The sequence below is a fragment of the Dromiciops gliroides genome, chromosome 4 (assembly GCF_019393635.1).
Source record: "Dromiciops gliroides isolate mDroGli1 chromosome 4, mDroGli1.pri, whole genome shotgun sequence".
Classification (NCBI taxonomy): Eukaryota; Metazoa; Chordata; class Mammalia; order Microbiotheria; family Microbiotheriidae; genus Dromiciops; species Dromiciops gliroides.
Window position 1 is genome coordinate 174,803,600 of NC_057864.1, and position 21,685 is coordinate 174,825,284.

The following is a 21,685-nucleotide window of genomic DNA, read 5'->3' on the forward strand; positions in this document are numbered from 1 at the left end:
TTGTTAATTCTTGTTTTTTTTTATTTTATGAATTGAAAAATGTTGTTCTGAGATAGGTCAGTAAGCGTCACCAGACATTCAAAGGGGATAGCTGTCACACATACATGCACAGAAACATACATATACACAGTAAATTAAAAAAAAATTCATAACCTAGGATAATTTTTACAGATGAACAAACTTAGGCCTAGAAAGATTAAATGACTTAACTAAAATCATGCTTGTAATAAGTAGAAGGGGTGGGATATGAAGTAATTTCAGCGTGTGAACACATGATGTCTCCTAGTGATCACCTCTTTATAAACAATCAGAAGTCATTTCTTTAACAATCTGTTTTATAACTCTCCTTCCCAAAAACTGCTCCAAATCCAGGTATTTCAGATTGTGAGTATATATTAGCATTTTTATAAAGTTAGGACAACCTGATTATTTATAAGCATCAGCAGTTTGGAAACAATCCCTCTCTTTTCCATGTGGTTGACTTTGCCCTTGACTTGAGTGAGGTTGACTACTTTTTATATTTCCCTGGGTACAAAGCAGCATTTTCTGTCAATAGTATGATGTAATGGATCAAAAACCTCTGAGTCAGCGCGCGTTTCAACTGGTAGGTAGTGCTTTCCTATTGGGAGGAAGCTGCACTGTCTCTTCCTCAAGTGTCAATATTGACCATATTCATAGCAATAAAACACAACAAATATTTACAGGCTTTATATTTCCATGCATGCACTGTGTTAATATTCCTTGTGACCTAGGATCTCAGAGCCATTAGCTTCTCTTCAGTAAAAGTTATATTACAACTATAAATGGTGGGTCAAGACTGTCTCATTTTTGCATTTTACTTTGCATAATTTAAAGAACTTTAGATAGATTTCTCTTCTTTGCATGTATCAAAGCAAAGAAAGGTCATACCTTCCTATTTGCATTGGGGGATGGGAGAAGGGGAAGCCAACTCTGCTTAGCATTTTCATATTTATTCTCATAGTAAACATGCTTCACAAACATAAATCTAACTTCCTCCTTTGGAATGCAAAACCAGGTGAGATTTACCATACAAGCTAACTTGTGAATACATTTATCCTTCAACTCACCCTATACTTAGAGTAAAAAAGAAAGTCTCCTGCTTAATTAAGTACCTGATGCATATACATTCTTCCATCTCTCAAAATATTACTTACTCCAGTGGCAGGGACAGTGGTAGTTGGAGAATATTTGCTTATTAAAGGAAGAAGATATGAAAGAGGAGAGAGTGGTGACAAAACCCATGTGTGGGTATATGTCATTGGATACTACCCCACCCCCCACCTCTTGACAGCCCTTTCATCTGATGTTCTTGAGAAGCAAATTCTTCATGGATCAAGGTACAGGCAATTGAAGCCTGCTGGGGAGGGGATGGGCAGCTGATGGCCAGGCAGGCTAGCAGCAGCTGCCTATAGGAAGTAGCTGAAAGTAGGGGATGCTATTGCCACAACTATACAGCCAGGTAGGGAAAGCCTTTCAGGGTTTAGTTTGTTTGGCTTTTGTTTGTTTGTTTGTTTTAACCACAGGGATTGAGGGGAGAGAGAGAGAGAGAGAGAGAGAGAGAGAGAGAGAGAGAGAGAGAGAGAGAGAGAGAGAGAGAGAGAGAGAGAGAGAGAGAGAGAGAGAGAATCTTTTAAGGGCACATAACCCAGGGCCAATAGTTACTACTATAGGCCCAGAACCTCCAATATTTTGTTTTAAAGATGGAAATTACTTTCAGGCCAGCATTGCACCAGAGTTATGACACCATTCTAAAGGCCAAAGATGCAAATATTTGACAGAGGTAGAGCTGAATAAGATTAGCCATATATTGTCAAAATAGCCATAATAAATGAGAGAAGGGAAGGATAGGGATTCATCCACCTCCATGCTCTTATAATGTTTTTTCCTTACTTGGCTGGTTGTGATCAGGCAAGTATCAACTTCTTTTTTAATCTTTCTCATGACCTTTTGGGGTAGAGAAGGGGCATCAGTGATATCTCTCTGATGTCTCATGAAGAAATTCTAGAAAGAAGTTGTTGGAGGTTTTGGGGAAGTAATTGGACAAAGGACTGTGTGAGGGGAGTGTTTATTGGCTTTCTTAATATTTCTTTTTTGTTTAATAAATCATGTGGCAAAAAGGAAACAATTGTTTGTATTATATAAATATAGAGGATCAAGGATGATTCAAAAGTTTTCCCAGATGTATGAATGAGAGCCCTAGATCTATAGAAACTCCTATTTTTATGATCCTAAACAATATTCATCCTCAACTGTACCCACCTTTGTTTCAGTAGTAGGGTGTGACTTGTGCAATGACATAGAGAAAATCTGTGCATGTATCAGAGAAAGCTTGATGGGTCACTGTGTTAGAGGCCCTAGTATGCTGCAATCAGTTAAGCAAATTATAGACTATATTCCTTGGATAGTTATATAATAAAGTAATGCCATTGACTTTTTTTTTTGCAGGGCAGTGGGGATTAAGTGACTTGCCTAGGGTCACACAGCTAGTAAGTGTCAACTGTTTGAGGCTGGATTTGAACTCAGGTACTCCTGAATCCAGGGCTGGTGCTTTATCCACTACGCCACCTAGCTGCCCCCTGCCATTGACTTTTGATGGACTTCAAGGAAGACTAGACATGAGTTGGCCTGGGCTGTTGCTATTATGTGTGGACTGGTCATCTGTGATACTTATCAAGTACATCTGCATCCAACTGCCATGCTAAAATTAGAAATAAAGAATCATAGATATGGCCAAGTGCTTTCAAATTGTCATCTTGCTGTGGATCTACTGCAAGGGCCACCTAACTCCCTGCCCCATGTTTCCCACTTCAATATGCCCTATACACTGTAGGTAATTTTTTTTTAGAGATTACAGTATATATTTGAATATATATTTGAATCTTGCCTCAACTCTCTCCGCTTCTATTTCCTTAATGATAAAAGGGAAATAATAATTGCACCTGCTTCCCAGGGTTTTGGTGAGGATCAACTGAGATAACATATGTAAAGCATTGTGCAAACCTTTAAGTACTATATAAATGGAAACTATGTCATAGAATATCATGCAATATCTTCTTATTGTCTCCAGCTACAAGAATGCCTCAATCTAGATTATGAAGTCTTTTGTCATTTGACCCAAATGTATTGTTATCTTACACTGGGTATTGGAAATTGAGGGCATGCCCATCAATCAGGGAATGTATAAATAAGTTGTAGTATAATAATTTAATGGAATACTATTGTGCTATAAGAAATGATGATCAGTTAGATTTTAGAAAATCCTGGAAAGACTTACAAGAACTGTAGTTGAGTGAAGTGAGCAGAACCAGGAGAATATTATAGAAAGTAACAGCAACATTGTGTGATTATCAACTATGATAGACTTGGCACTTCTCAGAAACACAGCAATCAAATACAATTCCAAAGACTCATGTTGGAAAATGCCATCCACATCCAGAAAAAGAAATGTGGAACCTGAATGTAGATTGAGGCATATTATTCTCACTTTTTTTCTCTTGTTTTTTTCACTTTTGTTCTGATTCTTCTTTTACAACATGACTAATCTGGAAATAAGCTTTACATTATTGTGCATATAAGACCTATATCAGATTGCTTGCTATCTCGGGGCAGGGGGAGCGAGGGAGGGAGAGAAATTTGGAATTCAAAATCTTACAAAAATGAGTGTTAAAACTATCTTTACATGAAATTGGGAAAAAATAAAATTATATTAAGTGAAAATTTTAAAAAATACAAAATAAAAAAATAACCTTACTTATAGGTAACAGAATCTTAGACTTTGAAGGAACCTTAAAGTCTACTTAGCCTAGCCTGGATATGGATAAGATTCCTCTCTCCAATATCCCTGAGAAATAGGCAAGCAACCTCTACTTGAAAACTTCCAGTACTGGGAAATTCACTATCTGTATACACAACACACTCCAATTTTGGACAGTTTCAATTAAAAGAATGTGCTTCCTTGAATAGAGCCAAAATCTTTTTGGAGCTTCCTTCTATTGCCTTTAGTTCTCCCCTTTGGGCCCAGATGTGATAAAATTTTGATCCCTATTTTCCATGATTGTCCTTCAGATACCTGAAGACTGCCATTGTGTCTCATTCCCTACTTCCTGCCACCCATGTCTGCTCTTCTCCATTATAATCAGAGCCAGGTCCTTGAACCAATTCTCAATTGCCTTGGTTTCTATTCCTTTCACCACCCTGGTCACTCTACTGTGCATACACCTCAGGTTGTCAATGTCCATCCTAAAATTCTGTGCTCAGAACTGAACTTTGTACATTAGATATATTCTGACCAAATAAATTCATTCTTTATTGCAAGGGTCATAGGAAAAGCATACTGAATGATTATAAACACTAGACTATTAATTATTGTCTAAGCAATTCAGGCAAACTTTTAATTATAATTAGTGGTATGGAGAGGAGATCCTCAGATAATTCACACTAACTGTAAAAGGTAAATTGAGTGAAATTTTTATACTTAAACACCACTTAATTGATTCCTTTTTATTTTACATTATAAAATCATTTATACTCCAACCTTCAAAATTCAGTCCTCCCTTAGATTAAAGAAGATGGTTAAACAAAAATATATGATACAGTAGTCATCACACTGAACACATGTGCAAATCCTTACTATATTCTATCCTTAATATACTTTAACCTCTTCACTGAAAAGGCGGGAATGTGTTTCATCTCTTTTCTGGGACTATAATTTGTTTTTGTTTTAAAATTCCTTAGAATTTGGCTTCCCACAATGACATTTTAAAAAGAATTTTCCTGTTATAATCATTGTTGATGTTATTCATTTGATTACATTTCAATCTGACTCAGCTCATACAAGTCTCCCCATTTTTCTCTGAATTCTAGCAAATAGGCATTATGGTATAATATTACTTTGTTTTATTCACGTAACAAATTCTTTAGTAATTCTCCCAATCATTTTTTCTTTGCTACCACCCTCCCACAATTATGAACATTTTATATCACTTCTATTTTTATTCTTTTTTTTTCACCATCTTAGGGAATGGGAAGTTTTGTCAAATTTATTGCAGAATTTCTCACTGATATACAGTGTAGTTGGACCAATTCACATCTCTACCAGCTGCCTATTAATCTTTCCATAGCCAATAAAACTTCTGACCATTCTCATTTTTGTCAGTTTTGCCAATCAGAGTTGAAACCTCAGAGTTTGCTACTTGAAAAAAAGGAATGTGCTTTTCTTACTTTCAAATTTATTTTAAGAGATATTCCTTTAATGCTTTCAAGTGATTTTGGTGACTTGAACTACCTATTAGCAAACTATTGCCAACGAGGCATCTTTCAGGATGTACTCTACTACTACTGCCGACTTTATACAAGACATATGCAATTATCATGTTGCTTTTGCACATGTAAATAATTGTTGCTTAATTGTATAAAAGTAACATTTCTACCTTACCGATTAGATATTCTTCTGTAAATTTGTTTTCACTATGATGTGAATTTGTTTAGCATAAACCCTATTTTCATAGCTAATACAAAAACAAACATTAGTACAGGCTGAGTAGAGTTCTAAATTAGCAGGATTTGATGGTATTGCTTTTGGTTTGTCATATCTTCATACTTAGGTACTTTGTTTTCCTGATTGGGTATTTTCTGCTGGTTTGGTCATTCTTAGGTTTGTAATCCACAGGCAAAATAGCTAGTCATTAGTACTGACTCTCAATGTTGTCATGTCAACAAATAAGCTCAAACAGGCCTTTCCAGTGGAGAACATCACTCACCAGCTTGCAGTCGCTATTTCTGAGAAATGAAGAGGATAAAGTTGCCAAAGAACCCTAAGAGTATTTTCCATGTTTGGAAAAATGGAAAGAACATATGTTATAGTTTAGTGGGAGAAGGGAAGAAGTGAAGAAAGTGAATATAGAATCTGGGTAAGGGGCAGAAGAAGAGGAATTTGTATGTTATCCTAATAACAATAGGGAGCCCCTGAAGCTTCTTAATCAGAAGAATGACATAGTCACTCCTGTGCTATTATAATATTTCTTATGAGAATGCATTTTGGGCCTGGAAATACCATGTTTATCCCTAATATTTGCTAAGCATAATTCACTGTGTGGCATGTTTGATAGTAAATGTACTCTTAGCATGATTCCTCTTCTTCTCAATTGGCATGAGATAGAAAGAGGTAGCATTTTTTTGTATTTGTATTTGGTATTTGGTAGTCCCACATCTGGCCTGTCCTAGCTACTCACAAATCCAGATCTGTTCTTCCAAGCATGGCTCTTTAGCCCATTCAGGTTTAGGCTGATCTTTATGGGGGTCATCTCCTCTGAAAAATAGTATAGTTACAGGTGTGAACTTCTGCTGAGTAGACAGCATTGATTCAGGAACTCTTGTTCTCTCAAATTTATGTGGTTATCCTGACCATAGGAGACACCCGCTTTCCAGAATCACCTTTCAGTGACTTGGAGTCAGAAAAAGACATGCATGTATGCACAGACCCCTCTCCCACAGAAGATTCAGTCACAGACTTGTGGTACAGTGTTTGTACCACTTAGAGAAACACAAATTTTGCAGTCATTGTTTCAATTTTTACCACCATTATTTCTTGGGCAGGGAAGTCTAGACTTTCCCTCTGAGGTGACATTCCCAAAAGAGAGAAAGTAAAGTTTTTCTGCAGTTTGAATAACCTCAAAGGGGAGAGGTTCCTCCTGATTCTGTGGGCATTCTAGTTTTGGTGCACCCTAATCATAAAGACAAGGGTCCAACCAGGAACTTTTGGGTCATATATGTTTTTAGCAAAAGGTGTGATAACGAGTTGCCCAGAAAGGAGCCATTGCATATATCTATTTCCAAGAACCACTCCTGTTACCAAAATAATCTTAAAGACAAAAATCACCATTATAGTCATAATTCAAGCAATAGCTTGGACTGAATATTATATGCTCCCAAGCAAATTTGGAAAACATCACAATTATTAATCTTTGCAGGTTTGGATTTTTGTTTCTTTATTGGTTGGTTGGTTGGTTGGTTTTTGTTTTTTTATTTTTTTTCTCATTCACTTTGGGTTTAGATTGACCCATCGTCACCCTAAGATAGCCAGATTAAAGAAGTAGGCCAGTTAGAATTAATATATTATTTGTTAGTTAGTTCATAGTTGTCTTTATTTAGTCTAGACTCACAATTTCAATGGTATAAGGAACTGGTGCAGCTAAATGGAAGGATAGATAAAGTGTTGGGCCTAGAGTCAGGAAGATTCCTCTTCCTGAGTTAAAATATGGCCTCAGACACCCGGGCCAAGGCATTTAACTGTTTGCCTTGGTTTCCTCATCCATAAAATGAGCTGGAGAAGAAAATAGCAACTCCAAATGGGGTCACAAAGAGTCATACTTTACTGAAAATTACTCAACAACAAGGAAGTCTCTCTGACAAAGCTCCCCTTAGTCATACAGTTCTGAATTTCTTATTTAATGTGGGTATGAGTTTCATATAGGAGAGCATGCTGTGGATCTTGAATTAGAGACTACACACTTCCTCTATGGCATTTGAACAAATCATTTAATATCCTTGGTCCTCTATGTTCTCAACTGTAAAGTGAAGAGATGGACTGGAAGGCTGCTGAGGTTCTTTGCAACTTGGATCAATTAATTATTCAATGACCCTATGTAGTCTTAGAGATTTACCAGAGGCACTTAAGGATTAAGTGACTTGTCCAGAGTCACATAGGTAAAAGGAAATCCTTGAACCTAAGTTAGTTGGTTTGTTTGTTTTTTATGATTCTATGGCCATTTCTCTGTCCACCATGTCATGTTTTTTAGTTAGTACCTAAATATTGAGATGGTTGGTTTGTTTGTTATTGTCCTTCATTCTTAAAGAGGACCAAAAATGGAGTAAAGGCACAGTGTGTCCAACTGGCATATAGTATGTGTATATGCATGCATGAATAAACATATATTGATGTACACATTTGTTACATATACACTTCTGTACACACACAAGCATACACATACAAAAAATTATCTTCTAATACCTTACCTACTTTGTGATCCAGTGACAGTAGACTTCTTGCTGTTCCTTGAAGAACATGCTCCATCTCCCAACTGAAGACATTTCCCCAGGCTATCCTCTGGGCCTGAGAGCTCTTCTTTTCTTTTCCAACTCTTGGATTCCCTGGATTCCTTCAAGTCTCCCCTAAAGTCCCACCTTCTACAGGAAGCCTTTACTGATCCTTCTTAATTCTAGTGCCTTCTCTCTGTCAATTATTTCCTATTTATTTTTTGTGTAGGCTCATTTATAAATAGTTGTTGCATGCTATCTCCCTCATTAGATTGTGAGCTTTTTCAGAGCAGAGTCTGTTTTTTGTTTGTTTGTTAGGATGTTTTATTTTGGTTTGTTTTATTTTTATCCTCTGTACTTAGTACAGTACCTGGCACGTGATAGGAGCTTAATAAATCTTGGCTGACTGACTAGTGTTCTAATTTACAACAAGACATCAAGTGTTGTCTAGTGCATAGCTAGACTCAGAGTCCAGAGGACATGGGATCAAGTTGTGCCTCAGATAAATAGAGGCTGTGTGATCTGAGGCAAGCCACTTCCATACCAGGGGTTCCCCAACCCTGATGAAGTAAAAGATCTAGAGATTTTTGTTTGTTTGTTTGTTTGTTTTGTTTTGTTTTGTTTTGTTTTATTTTGTTTTGTTTTTGCTGAGCAATGAGAGTTAAGTGACTTGCCCAGGGTCACACAGCTAGTGCATGTCAAATGTCTGAGGCTGGATTTGAACTCAGGTTATTCTGAATCCAGGGCCTATGCTTTATCCACTATGCCACCTAGCTTCCCCTGACAACTGTTTTTATTATCTATTTATTTATTCATTCATTCATTCATTTATTTGCTTATTTGTTTCTTTACTTGCTTGTTTGTTTATTTATTTAATCATCCATTTATTGAATTAATGAATCAATGAATTAATGAACTAATTAATTTGTTTGTTTATTCATTCATTCATTTATCTATTTATCTATCTGCTTATTTATTTGTTCATTCATTCATTTATTCCTTTATTTCTCTTCATTCATTCATTCATTTTTTTCATTCATGTATTTATTTGTTTGTTTTTGTGAGACAATGAGGGTTAAGTGACTTGCCCAGGGTCACACAGTTAGTAAGTGTCAAGTCTCTGAGGCTGGATTTGAACTCCAGTCCTCGTGAATCCAGGGCAGGTATTTTATCCACTATGTTACCTAGCTGCCCCCCAATTGTTTTTAAAAAGAAAGAAAAAGGAAAGGAAAGAAAGGAGAGGAGAGAAAAGGAGAGGAGAGGAGAGGAGAGGAAAGAAAAGGAAAGGAAGATGACTACCACATTGAGCAGATAGCCATCTTTCCTTCTTCCAAGCAATCAATATTTTAATTACATTGGCAGCAGTAATGCTTAATTTATGATGTGCTAATGGGAAACTTGCACATTCTCACAGTAAAAATAAATTAGAATGCAAAAGATAACATTATGGAAACCATTATTTTCTCCTTCCCTCAAACCATAATCAGAGTTTCACATAGATTGTAAGAGCTATGTCTGCCTCCTGACAATGACACCAGTATCCTCCTAATCACTCAGACACCCATGGCTTAAGAATTTTTTATCTTTACTTCTTCTATTGTCTCCTATAGGTCTGCAGATATTGTAAGAATTTCCTTTAAATACTTTATCAGCTTCCTTCTCTTCCTTACTATTACCATTCTTTAAACTTCTATATGGAGTCCCTGGGTGGTATAGTGGATAGAGTGCTGGATGGGGAATCAGGAACACTTATTTTCCTGAGCTCAAATCTGGCCTCAGATACTTACTATCTGGGTGACCATTGGCAGGTCACTTAACCCTCTTTGCCTCAGTTTCTTCATATGTAAAATGACCTAGAGAAGGAAAGGGCAAACCACTCCAGTATCCTTGCAAAGGAAACTCCAAATGGGGTCACAAAATCAGACATGGCTAGAATGACTCAACAACAACAATAAAACCTCTATTCCTTCATTTATATATTATTTCAGCAGTGTTCCTTCCATGAGTCCTTCTGCACTCTGATGCCAAATTACTCTTCTTAAAACATCCTTTTGATTTTTTTTCTAAAAATAAAAAAAAACAACAGCAACAACAATAAAATAAAACTGAAATACAACCCCTCAAAAAACCCCACAACCAACCAACCTAACAAAAACCCTTTAAATGTTCCCTTTAAATTTAATAATAATAATAATAATAATAATAAAGTGGCAGCTAGGTGGCGCAGTGTATAAAGGACCACCTGAGTTCAAATCCGGCCTCAGATACTTGACACTTACTAGGTGTGTGATCCTGGGAAGTCACTTAACCCTCATTGCCCAGCAAAAAATTTAAAAAAAATTTAAATGTTCCCTTTGCCTTTTTGTTGCAAGTACTTTTCTTTTTTTTGTTTTGTTTTTTTTGTTTGTTTGTTTTTAGTGAGGCAACTGGGGTTAAGTGACTTGCCCAGGGTCACACAGCTAGTAAGTATTAAGTGTCTGAGGCCGGATTTGAACTCAGGTACTCCTGACTCCAGGGCCAGTGCTCTATCCACTGCGCCATCTAGCTGCCCCGCAAGTACTTTTCTTACCCTGGGTCATCCTATGTACCCTATAGGATAGTCCAGATACTCAAGATTCTTATATATTAGAAAAGTCAGAAGCTGTGTAGCATTTCACAGTGGCTATTTCTGGTGCAATGTTGTCTAATGGGAGAAGCCATGGATGTGGATTTGGGAGAGATTCCATATTGAAGTCATTGACACTTAATAGTTGTTCGACTATGGAGCTTCAATTTCCTTATTTGAAACATGGTGATATTAATACCTGTATTATCTACCTTACAGAGTTGTCATGAAGAATAAATTAGATTATTTATTTCTCATGTTAACAAAATTTACAGTGTTGATATACATTATATGATCATTTTGCTGCTGTTATTATTATCACTTTATGGGAGGAACTAGAATTTGGGATCAGTCTCCTCCCGGATACAAACTTTCTCATATCTGCTCCCAATATATTTCAATGCCCCCCTCCCCCACCAAGCTTCACACTTACAGTGGTACATATTCACTTCCACAGTCATTTGCTAATCCTTCACAAAAGCACTGAAATCACCTTTATATTTAATTTAACTCAAGAAGAATTTATTAACTGCTTAGTATGGAAGGATTCAATCTGGCAGTTGACAGTACAAAGACAAAATAGGAGCAGCCCTTTGCTCTCAAGGATGATATTTCTACTAAATTCTAAACTGAACTCAAGCCCCAATCCCAATCTTTTTTTCTCCATCTTCTTCTTGTCTCAGTCATTGAACACACGCTGGTGTCTCAATCCCCTCATTAAACCAATGACAGCCCTCTCAGATTGTGTCTTGGAGCTATAGTATTGGGACTGCTCTGTTCTATCTAGCCTTTACCATATAACTGCTTCTGCTTTTGCCCTTATTGACCCCTACATCTCTAACTGTCAATTATGAAATGAACTCCAAGCTTCTTAGTCTGACATTGAAGTCCCACTATAAATTGGTCCTAAACCTAGATTTTTAGCCTTAGCTCTCTCTATTCTCCTGTAAGGGATAGAAATTGAATCTGTGATTTCATTGGTATAAAAAACTCCCAGCTGAGAAATCTGTGCTAATATACACCAGCACCTTCTCTGCAGTTTTTATTCTTAGAGATTTACCAAAAGAATTGAGAGATTTTGTGTCTTTTTCAGGATTATATAGATAGTATATGTCAGATGTGGGACCGGAACTCAGGTCTTCCTGATTCCCTATCTGCTATGCCTTGTAATAATCTTGAAATTCGGGGCAGCTAGGTGGCGCAGTGGATAGAGCACTGGCCCTGGATTCAGGAGTACCTGAGTTCAAATCTGCCCTCAGACACTTAATACTTACTAGCTGTGTGACCCTGGGAAAGTCACTTAACCCAAATTGCCTCGCAAAAAAAAATAAATAATAATAATAATCTTGAAATCCAAACAAATTGTTCTTCTTTTTATTCCATGAACACAATTTGTCCATGGACACTTTCATAGCTTTTGCTTCATCAGATCTTCTTTTCACTTCACAAGCTTTCTTTTCCCTTTCCATTCTATCCATTCAAATGTCTGAAGGTCTAACTTAAGTAGCACCCTCTCTATGGAGCCTCCTTTTATCTGTTAATTCCAATAAGAAGTAATCCCTGTCACTTTTGAACATCTCTATGAATTGGGTTGGATGGTTCATGTGTTACTTGTCTTGTACTCACTTATATCAGTTGTGTATATATGCCATCTTTTGGAGGATCATAAGCTTTTGAAGAAAAGGAATATTTTTTAAAAATATATCATTGAATTTGTCAATAGGACCTAGTATAGTATTTGGAACCACTGCTATCTATTGCTAAATAATTAAACTAGAAAGTTAAAATCCTTTTTTTAAGTAAATGAATGGTCACTCATAGAAATAGATCTATAATAGATACACAAATGGGCAGACAGATAAAGCATCCATTAAGTGGTTATTATATGCCAAGTGCTAAGACTACAAATAAAAGTAAATAAGGAAGTCCTCACTTTCTAATAGCTTAGTTCTAAAGAGAAAGGTTATACAGAAAGTGGAACTCAAAAGGTGGGAAGTGGTCTTGATTTGTCTCCAGGGTGTGGAGGCTGCAAGAAGTAGCTGGTGAAGGCCAGCTAGGTGGTACAGTGGATAGAGCACTGGCCCTGGATTCAGGAGGACCTGAGTTCAAATCCGGCCTCAGACATTTAACACTTACTAGCTGTGTGACCCTGGGCAAGTCACTTAACCCCAATTGCCCAGCAAAAGAAGAAGAAGAAGAAGAAGAAGAAGAAGAAGAAGAAGAAGAAGAAGAAGAAGAAGAAGAAGAAGCTGGTGGAGGGGCTTGGTTCCCTGCAATTTAAGGTCAAAGTTCACCTTTCAGAGCCAGTGGACTCAAGGGTGGAGCCCAAGGTGGGAGTATGAGGGGAAAGGACATTAGTACAAAATTTTGCAGCAACAGGGAAAAGCAGGTTTAATGATATTGGAATTATACTTGGCTGCTTTATAAACTTCCCACTGTGATGGGGAGGTGAGGATATTAGGAAGCTGTCCTTTATTTAGAAAACAAACCAGCAAACATCATTTGGTGGAGAGAACATCTGATAGAGTACTTGCCTTTCCAGCACCTACACAAGGCACTGAACCTGGAACACAGAATGCTAGTATTTATGTTTCTGATGATTCTCTATGTAACAAGAGATTTCAGGTTTCAAAATACATTTGTACTTAAATATTTCTTAGGTGACTCTCTTGGGAAATGTTGTAAGTTACTGCTTTCTAGCTTCTAAAAGATGTCTTGTGCCATGATAGGTTTTGTTTGTTTGTTTGTTTGTTTGTTTTAGGATTTGACAACAAATTTCTCCTTGGGTCCCATTAATACTGTATCCGATAGTTTATCTTCAGCACCCTGATTGCTTTCAGTTCATTCTGAAAGACAGAAGCTACTTTCCCTAAAGAATCTAAGATTCCTCATATCATGCCTCCAACCCTTTTAGCAGAGCTGAGATATAGTTTCCCTGTAAAGCATTTCTCTTTATTCACTTACCTTCTGCAAAAGTAATTTCCCCTCTGCTATGTCCTGGGTGGTCTACACCAAAATTATATTATGTAAACCTCAAAATCCAGTCATTCCTCATCTCATTCTGTCCCTTAAACTTTTATGCTGCTATTTGACTTGATGAAGACTTTTGTGGGGTTTTTTTGTGTTTTTTTTTCAGTTAAATATGGTATTTTATTATTTTCTAGTTACATGTAGAGATAGATTTCAACATTTGTCTTTGTAAAATTTTGAGTTTCAAATTTTTCTTCTTCCCCCCTCCCCAGGACTGCAAGCAATCTTGTATAGGTTATATATGTTCAATCACATTAAACATATTTCTGCATTAGTCATGCTGTGAAAGAAGAATCAGCTCAAAAGGGAAAAGTCTCAAAAAAGGAAAACAAAAAAAAATTAGGAATAGTACAGTTCAATATGCATCTAAATTCCACAATTAGTTTTTTTTTTCTGGATTTGGAGAGCATTTTCCATCATGAGTCCTTTGGAACTGTATTGGACTATTGTATTGCTGAGAAGAGTCAAGTATATCAGAGTTGATCAATACACAATGTTATTGATATTGTATACAATGTTCTCCTGGTTCTGCTCATCTTACTCAGCATCAGTTCATATAAGTCCTTCCACATTTCTCTGAAATCTGCCTGCTCATCATTTCTTTTTCTTTTTTACACTCTTATAAAGTATTTTATTTTTTTCCCGTTACATGTAAAGATAGTTCTCAACTTTTGTTTATACAAGCTTTACAATTTCAGATTTTTCTCCCTCCCTCTCCTCCCTCCCCCCTCCCCTAGACAGCAGGTAATCTGATATAGGTTATATATATATATATATATATATATATATATATATATATATATATATACACATAATAACATTAATCCTATTTCTGCATTAATCCTGTTACAAGAGAAAAAAATCAGAGCAATGATGAAAAACCTCAAAATAGAAAAAAAAAACAACAGCATCAAAAACAAAAGAAATAGTATGGTTCATTCAGCATCTATACTCCACAGTTCTTTTTTTTTTTTTTCCTGGATTTGGAGATCCTCTTCCATCACGAGTTCCCTGGAACTCTTCTGTGCCATTGCATTGGTGAGAAGAATATAGTCATCACAGTAGATCAACACTCAATGTTGATGAAACTGTGTACAATGTTCTTCTGGTTCTGCTCATCTCACTCATCATCAGCTCACGTAAGACCCTCCAGGTTTCTCTGAACTCCTCCTGCTCATCGTTTCTTATAGCACAATAGTATTCCATTGTATTCATATACCACGACTTGTCCAGCCATTCCCCAAATGATGGGCACCCCCTCTTCCAATTCCTTGCCACCACATAAAGAGCAGCTATAAATATTTTTGTACATGTGGGTCCCTTTCCCCCCTCCATGATCTCTTTGGGAAAAAGACCCAAAACTGGTCTTGCTGGGTCAAAGGGCATGCACAGCTTTATCGCTCTTGGGCATAAATCCAAATTGCTCTCCAGAATGGTTGGATCAGTTCATAGCTCCACCAACAATGCATTAGTGTTCCAATTTTCCCACAGCTTCTCCAACATTTATTATTTTCCTTTTGTGTCATTTTAGCCAATCTGATAGGTGTCAGGTGGTACCTCAGAGTTGTTTTTATTTGCATCTCTCTAATCAGAGATTTAGAGCATTTTTTCATATGGGAATAGATAGCTTTGGTTTCTTCATCAGAAAACTGCCTGTTCATATCCTTTGACCATTTCTCAATTGGGGAATGACTTGGGTTCTTATAAATTTGATTTAGTTCCGTATGTATTTTAGAGATGAAGCCTTTATCAGAAGTACTGGCCTCAAAAATTGTTTCCCAGCTTTCTGCCTCCCTTCTAATTTTGGATGCATTGCTTCTGTTTGTACAAAAATGTTTTAATTTAATATAATCAAAATCATCCATTTTGCATTTTATAATATACTCTATCTCTTGTTTGGTCAAAAACTATTTTCCTTTCCAAATATCTGATAGGCAGACTATTCCTTTCTCTCCTAATTAACCTATGGTATCACCTCTTATGTCTAAATCGTGTATCCATTTTGACCTTATTTTAGTATAAGGTATAATATCTTGGTCTATGCCTAATTTCTGCCATACTATCTTCCAGTTTTCCCAGCAGTTTTTGTCAAATACTGAGTTCCTATCCCAGAAGCTGGAATCTTTGGGTTTATCAAACACTACATTACTAGTGTCATTTACTACTGCATTTCCTGAGCCTAGCCCATTCCATTAATCTACCACTCTATTTTTTAGCCAGTACCAGATAGTTTTGATGACTGCCGCTTTATAGTAAAGCTCCAGGTTTGGTACTGCTAACCCACCTTCCTGTGATTTTTTTTTTCATTATTTCCCTGGATATTCTTGATTTTTTGTTTTTCCAGATGAATTTTGTTATTATTTTTTCTAGCTCTATAAAATAATTTTTAGGTAGTCTGATTGGTATGGCACTGAATAAGTAAATTAATTTAGGCAGTATTGTCATTTTTTACTATATTAGCTCTGCCTATCCATGAGCAATTGATATCTTTCCAATTATTTAGATCTGACTTGATTTGTCTGAAGAGTGTTTGGTAGTTGTATTCATAGAGTTCCTGGGTTTGTCTTGGTGAGTATACTCCCAAGTATTTTATATTATCTACTGTTACTTTAAATGGAATTTCTCTTTCTATCTCTTGCTGCTGGACTTTTTTGGTCATGTATAGAAATGCTGATGATTTATGTGGATTTATTTTATATCCTGCTACTTTGCTAAAGTTGTTAATTGTATCAAGTAATTTTTGAGTTGATTCTCAAGGATTCCTTAAGTATACCATCATATCATCTGCAAAGAGTGATAGTTTTGTTTCCTCCTTGCCTATTCTAATTCCTTTAATTCCTTTCTCTTCTCTGATTGCTAAAGCTAAGATTTCTAGGACAATATTAAATAATAGGGGTGATAATGGACATCTCTGTTTCACCCCTGATCTTATTGGGAAGGCCTTTAATTTATCTCCATTGCATATAATACTTGCTGATGGCTTTAGGTAGATACTGTTTATTATTCTAAGGAAAGCTCCCCCTATTCCCAAACTCTCCAGTGTTTTTATTAGGAATGGGTGCTGTATTTTGTCAAAAGCTTTCTCTGCATCTATTGAGATAATCATATGATTTTGGTTGGTTTTCTTATTGATGTGGTTGATTACGTTAATAGTTTTCCTAATGTTGAACCAGCCCTGCATTCCTGGTATAAATCCCACCTGGTCATAGTGTATTATCCTGGTGATCACTTGCTGTAATCTCCTTGCTAATATCTTATTTAAGATTTTAGCATCAATATTCATTAGGGAAATTGGTCTATAATTTTCTTTCTCTGTTTTTGCTTTGCCTGGTTTTGGTATCACCACCATATTTGTGTCATAAAACGAATTTGGTAGAACTCCTTCTTCACCTATTTTTCCAAATAATTTGTATAATATTGGAAGTAATTGTTCTTTAAATGTTTGGCAAAATTCACCTGTAAACCCATCTGGCCCTGGGGATTTTTTCTTAGGGAGTTCATTAATGGCTTGTTCAATTTCTTTTTCTAAGATGGGTTTATTTAAGGATTTTATTTCCTCTTCAGTTCACCTGGGCAGTTTATATTTTTGTAAATATTCATCCATTTCATATAGATTGTCAAATTTATTGGCATACAGTTGGGCAAAATAATTCCTAATTATTGATTTAATTTCCACTTCATTGGTGGTAACATTCCCTTTTTCATTTTTGATACTGGTAATTTGGTTTTCTTCTTTCTTTTTTTTATCAAATTAACCAATATTTTATCTATTTTATTGGTTTTTTCATAAAACCAGCTCTTAGTTTTATTGATTAATTCTATAGGGTTTTTTTTGCTTTCAATCTTATTAATTTCTCCTTTGATTTTCAGGATCTCTAGTTTAGTATCTAATTGGGTATTTCTAATTTGTTGTTTTTCTAGCTTTTTCAGTTGCATGCCCAATTCATTAATCTCCTCTTTCTCTTTTTTATTCATGTAAGCATTTAGAGCTATAAATTTTCCCCTAAGCACTGCTTTGGCTGCATCCCATAGATTTTGGTATGTTGTCTCATTATCGTCATTTTCTAGGATATAGTTATTGATTGTTTCTATGATTTCTTGTTTGGCCCATTCATTCTTTAGAATGAAATTATTTACTTTCCAATTGATTTTCATTCTACTTTTCCCAAGCTCTTTCTTACATGTAATTTTTATTGCATCATGATCTGAGAAGGATGCATTTACTATTTCTGCCTTTCTACATTTAACTATGATGTTTTTGTGCCCTAATACATGGTCAATTTTTGAAAATGTGCCATGTACTGCTGAGAAAAAGGTATATTCCTTTCTATCCAGACATCTCTCATGTCTTACTTTTCTAGTAATGTATTCACCTCTTTCACTTCTTTCTTATTTATTTTTTGGCTAGATTTATCTAATTCTGAGAGGGGGGGATTCAGATCCCCCACTAGTATAGTATTACTGTCTAATTCCTCTTGTAACTCATTTAACTTCTCCTTTAAGAACTTGGATGCTATACCACTTGGCGCATACATATTCAATATTGATATTACTTCATTATCTATAGTACCTTTTAGCAAGATATAATTTCCTTCCTTTTCTCTTTTAATGAGATCTATTTTTGCCTGCACTTTGTCTGAGATAAGGATTGGTACCCCTGCTTTTTTTACTTTAGCTGAAGCATAATATATTCTACTCCAGCCTTTTACCTTTACTCTGTGTGTATCTCTCTGCTTCAAATGTGTTTCTTGTAAACAGCATATTGTAGGATTCTGGTTTTTAATCCACTCTGCAATTCGCTTCCATTTTATAGCAGAGTTCATCCCATTCACATTCACAGTTATTATTACTGACTGTCTATTCCCCTCCATTCTATTTACCCCCTTTGTACTTTCCCCCCCTTCTTTCACCCTATTCTTCCTCACCGACGTTTTACTTCTTACCCCTGCCTCCCCCAATCTGCCCTCCCTTTTTATCACCCCCCTCTCTTTTTTTTACCCTTTTCTCCCCTGCTTTTGTCCTCCCTTCTATCAGTCCCCCCTTTCCCTTCCCCTTTTGCTTCCCTAAAGAATGAGTTACGTTTCTTTATCCCAGTGAACTTATATGTTATTCCCTCTTTGAATCAAATCTAATGAGAATAGGGTTGAAAAAATGTTCACCCCTCCCTTCTTTCCCTCTATTGTAACAGGTTTTTTTTTTCACCTCTTCATATGATATAATTCATCACCTTCCACCTCCCCTTTCCTCTCCTCCCCATAGACTCCCTTTTTAACCCCCTAAAATTATTTTTTGTATCATCACATCAAAGATAATTTCTATTTATACCGTCTGTGTAAAGTCCTTCTCTCTGCCCAAATACATTTACAATTCTTAAGACTTATGAGTATTATCTTCCCATGTAGGGATATAAACAGTTTAATCTAATAGGGTAACCTTTTTTTTTTCTCCCTCTCTGTTTACCTTTTTAAACTTCTCTTGAGTCTTGTATTTTGAGATCAAATTTTCTATTCAGTTCTGGTCTTTTCACCAGGAAAGATTGAAAGTCCCCAATGTCATTAAATGTCCATCCTTTCCCCTGAAAGAAAAGGCACATTTTTGCTGGGTAATAGATTCTTGGCTGCAATCCAAGCTCCTTTGCCTTCCGGAATATCATATTCCAAGCCTTGCGGTCCTTTAACGTTGAAGCTGCCAGGTCCTGAGCAATCCTGACTGTGGCTCCATGATATTTAAATTGCTTCTTTCTTTCTTCTTGGAGTATTTTCTCCTTCACCTGATAATTCTGGAATTTGGCTACAATATTCCTTGGAGTTTTCCTTTTGGGGTCTCTTTCAGGAGGTGATTGGTGGATTCTTTCAATGATGATTTTATCCTCTGATTCTATGATATCAGGGCAGTTCTTCTTAATAATTTCCTGGAATATGGTGTCTAGATTCTTTTTCTGGTCATGGCTTTCAGGCAGTCCAATGATTCTCAAATTGTCTCTCCTCTATCTGTTTTCCAGATCAGTTGTCTTTCCAATGAGTTATTTCACATTTTCTTCTATTTTTTCATTCTTTTGATTCTGCTTGACTGATTCCTGGTGTCTCATGGATTCCTTATCTTCCAACTGTCCAATTTTAATTTTTAAAGCATTGTTTTCTTCAGTAAGATTATGTACCTTTTTTTTCCATTTGGCCAACTGAATTTTTTAAGGCATTGTTTTTTCCATTTGGCCAAGTGAATTTTTTAATGCACTATTTTCTTCAATGAGATTATGCACCTTTTTTTCCATTTGGCCAGATGAATTTTTTAAGGCATTGTTTTCTTCAATGAGATTATGCACCTTTTTTTCCATTTGGCCAACTGAATTTTTTAAGACATTGTTTTCTTCAGTGAAATTATGCACTTTTTTTTCCATTTGGCCAGTCAATCTTTGTGCTTCCTTTTCCAAGCTGCTGATTCTTTTTTCATAGTTTTCTTGTTTTGCTTTCATTTCTCTCCCCATTTTTTCTTCTACCTCTCTCAATTGATTTTTAAAATCCTTTTTGAGCTCTTCCAGGAAGGCTTTTTGTTCCTGAGACCAATTCACCTTCCCTCGTGAGGCTTCACATGTAGGCAATTTGAGGGTATTGTCCTCATCTGAGTTTGCATTGGCTTCTTCCCTATTGATACAGAAGCTCTCAATGGAGAGGGCTCTTTTTTGCTTCTTACTCATTATTGCAGCTTATTTATTTATTTTTTAAGTTGAGGTCTGCTCTGGGGGCACCAGGGTGCCTGTTTTGGGCTTCTTGTGCAGGGGTATAGGTGCTGTGTGACCGGCTTTTTACTCTGAGGCCTTTATGGTGTGTGGAGATCCCCTGCCCTGCACTTTCTCTCTGGGTGTGCACGGCCAGCCAGGCGCCCGCTCCTGGCGTCTGTTCCCGCCTGACCCCTTCGTGGCCCTCCCGGCCGGTGCAGGTAGGTTTTTCCACTGTCCTTCTTGGCCACCAAATTTTTGAACCAGGTTCCAGGGGCCTCAGTTGTTCAGCTGTGGCCCGCAGCTCCTGCTGACTTTCCCTGACCCCCTCGGCGCTGGGTTGCTGCCTTGCGCTGGGCCTCCCTTTTGCCCGAGTTAGACCGACCTTTTCCTGAAGTCTTCTAAATTATCTCTGGTTGGAGGACTGCGTCTCTCTGTCCCTTTGCAGGTTCTGTAGTTTCAGAATCCGTCCAGAGACTTGATTCAATGTTCTTTTTGAGGGAACAGAAGGAGAGCTCAGGCAGTTTGCTGCTTCCTCTCTGCCATCTTGGCTCCCCCCCCCCATTTCTTTACATTGATTTTTAAAAAAACTTTGTGTTCTAAATTTTCTTCCTCCCTCCCTCCTCAACCCTCCCTATGGAATCAAGAAATTCAATATGTCATACATGTGCAGTTATGCCAAGCATCTTCACATTAGTCAAGTTGTGAAAGAAAATAGACAGAATAACTTTAGAAAGAGGAACTAACAAATAAAATTATACTTCAATCTGTATTCAAATACCATTAGTTTTTCCTCTGTTGATGGTTTGCATTTTTCATATGTCCTTTTGATAGCATCCTGCTTTGATAAAGACTTTTTAAAAATTTTGCAGTTCCGGTAACTTCCAATAAGGAAATTATTTTATGCCTGTATATTGGCAACTATGTTGCAACCTCTAATTTTAGAAAATTTCTAGGTTTCAAGGAGATTAAATAATTTGATTGAGTTGCACAGGCATTATGTGCAGGAGAGTACACTTGAGTCCAGGTCTTATTGGCTTGAAGCTGGCTTACTCTCTGAAAATCTATGCTGCTTCAGGAAAACAGAAAATGGTAATCTATTTTGTTCAAGATCTTTGGCAAAGTATAACATGCAAGTAAACTTTGATTTTTCTACTGTTTCTTATGTAATATGGCCTTGAGTCATGAGAAAGGGTAAAACAGAAATTAGGTAAAAGGCAACATTTGTCCTGTTGTTTGTTTGAAATACTTAAAATCTTCAAAGATACTGAGGTCATTTT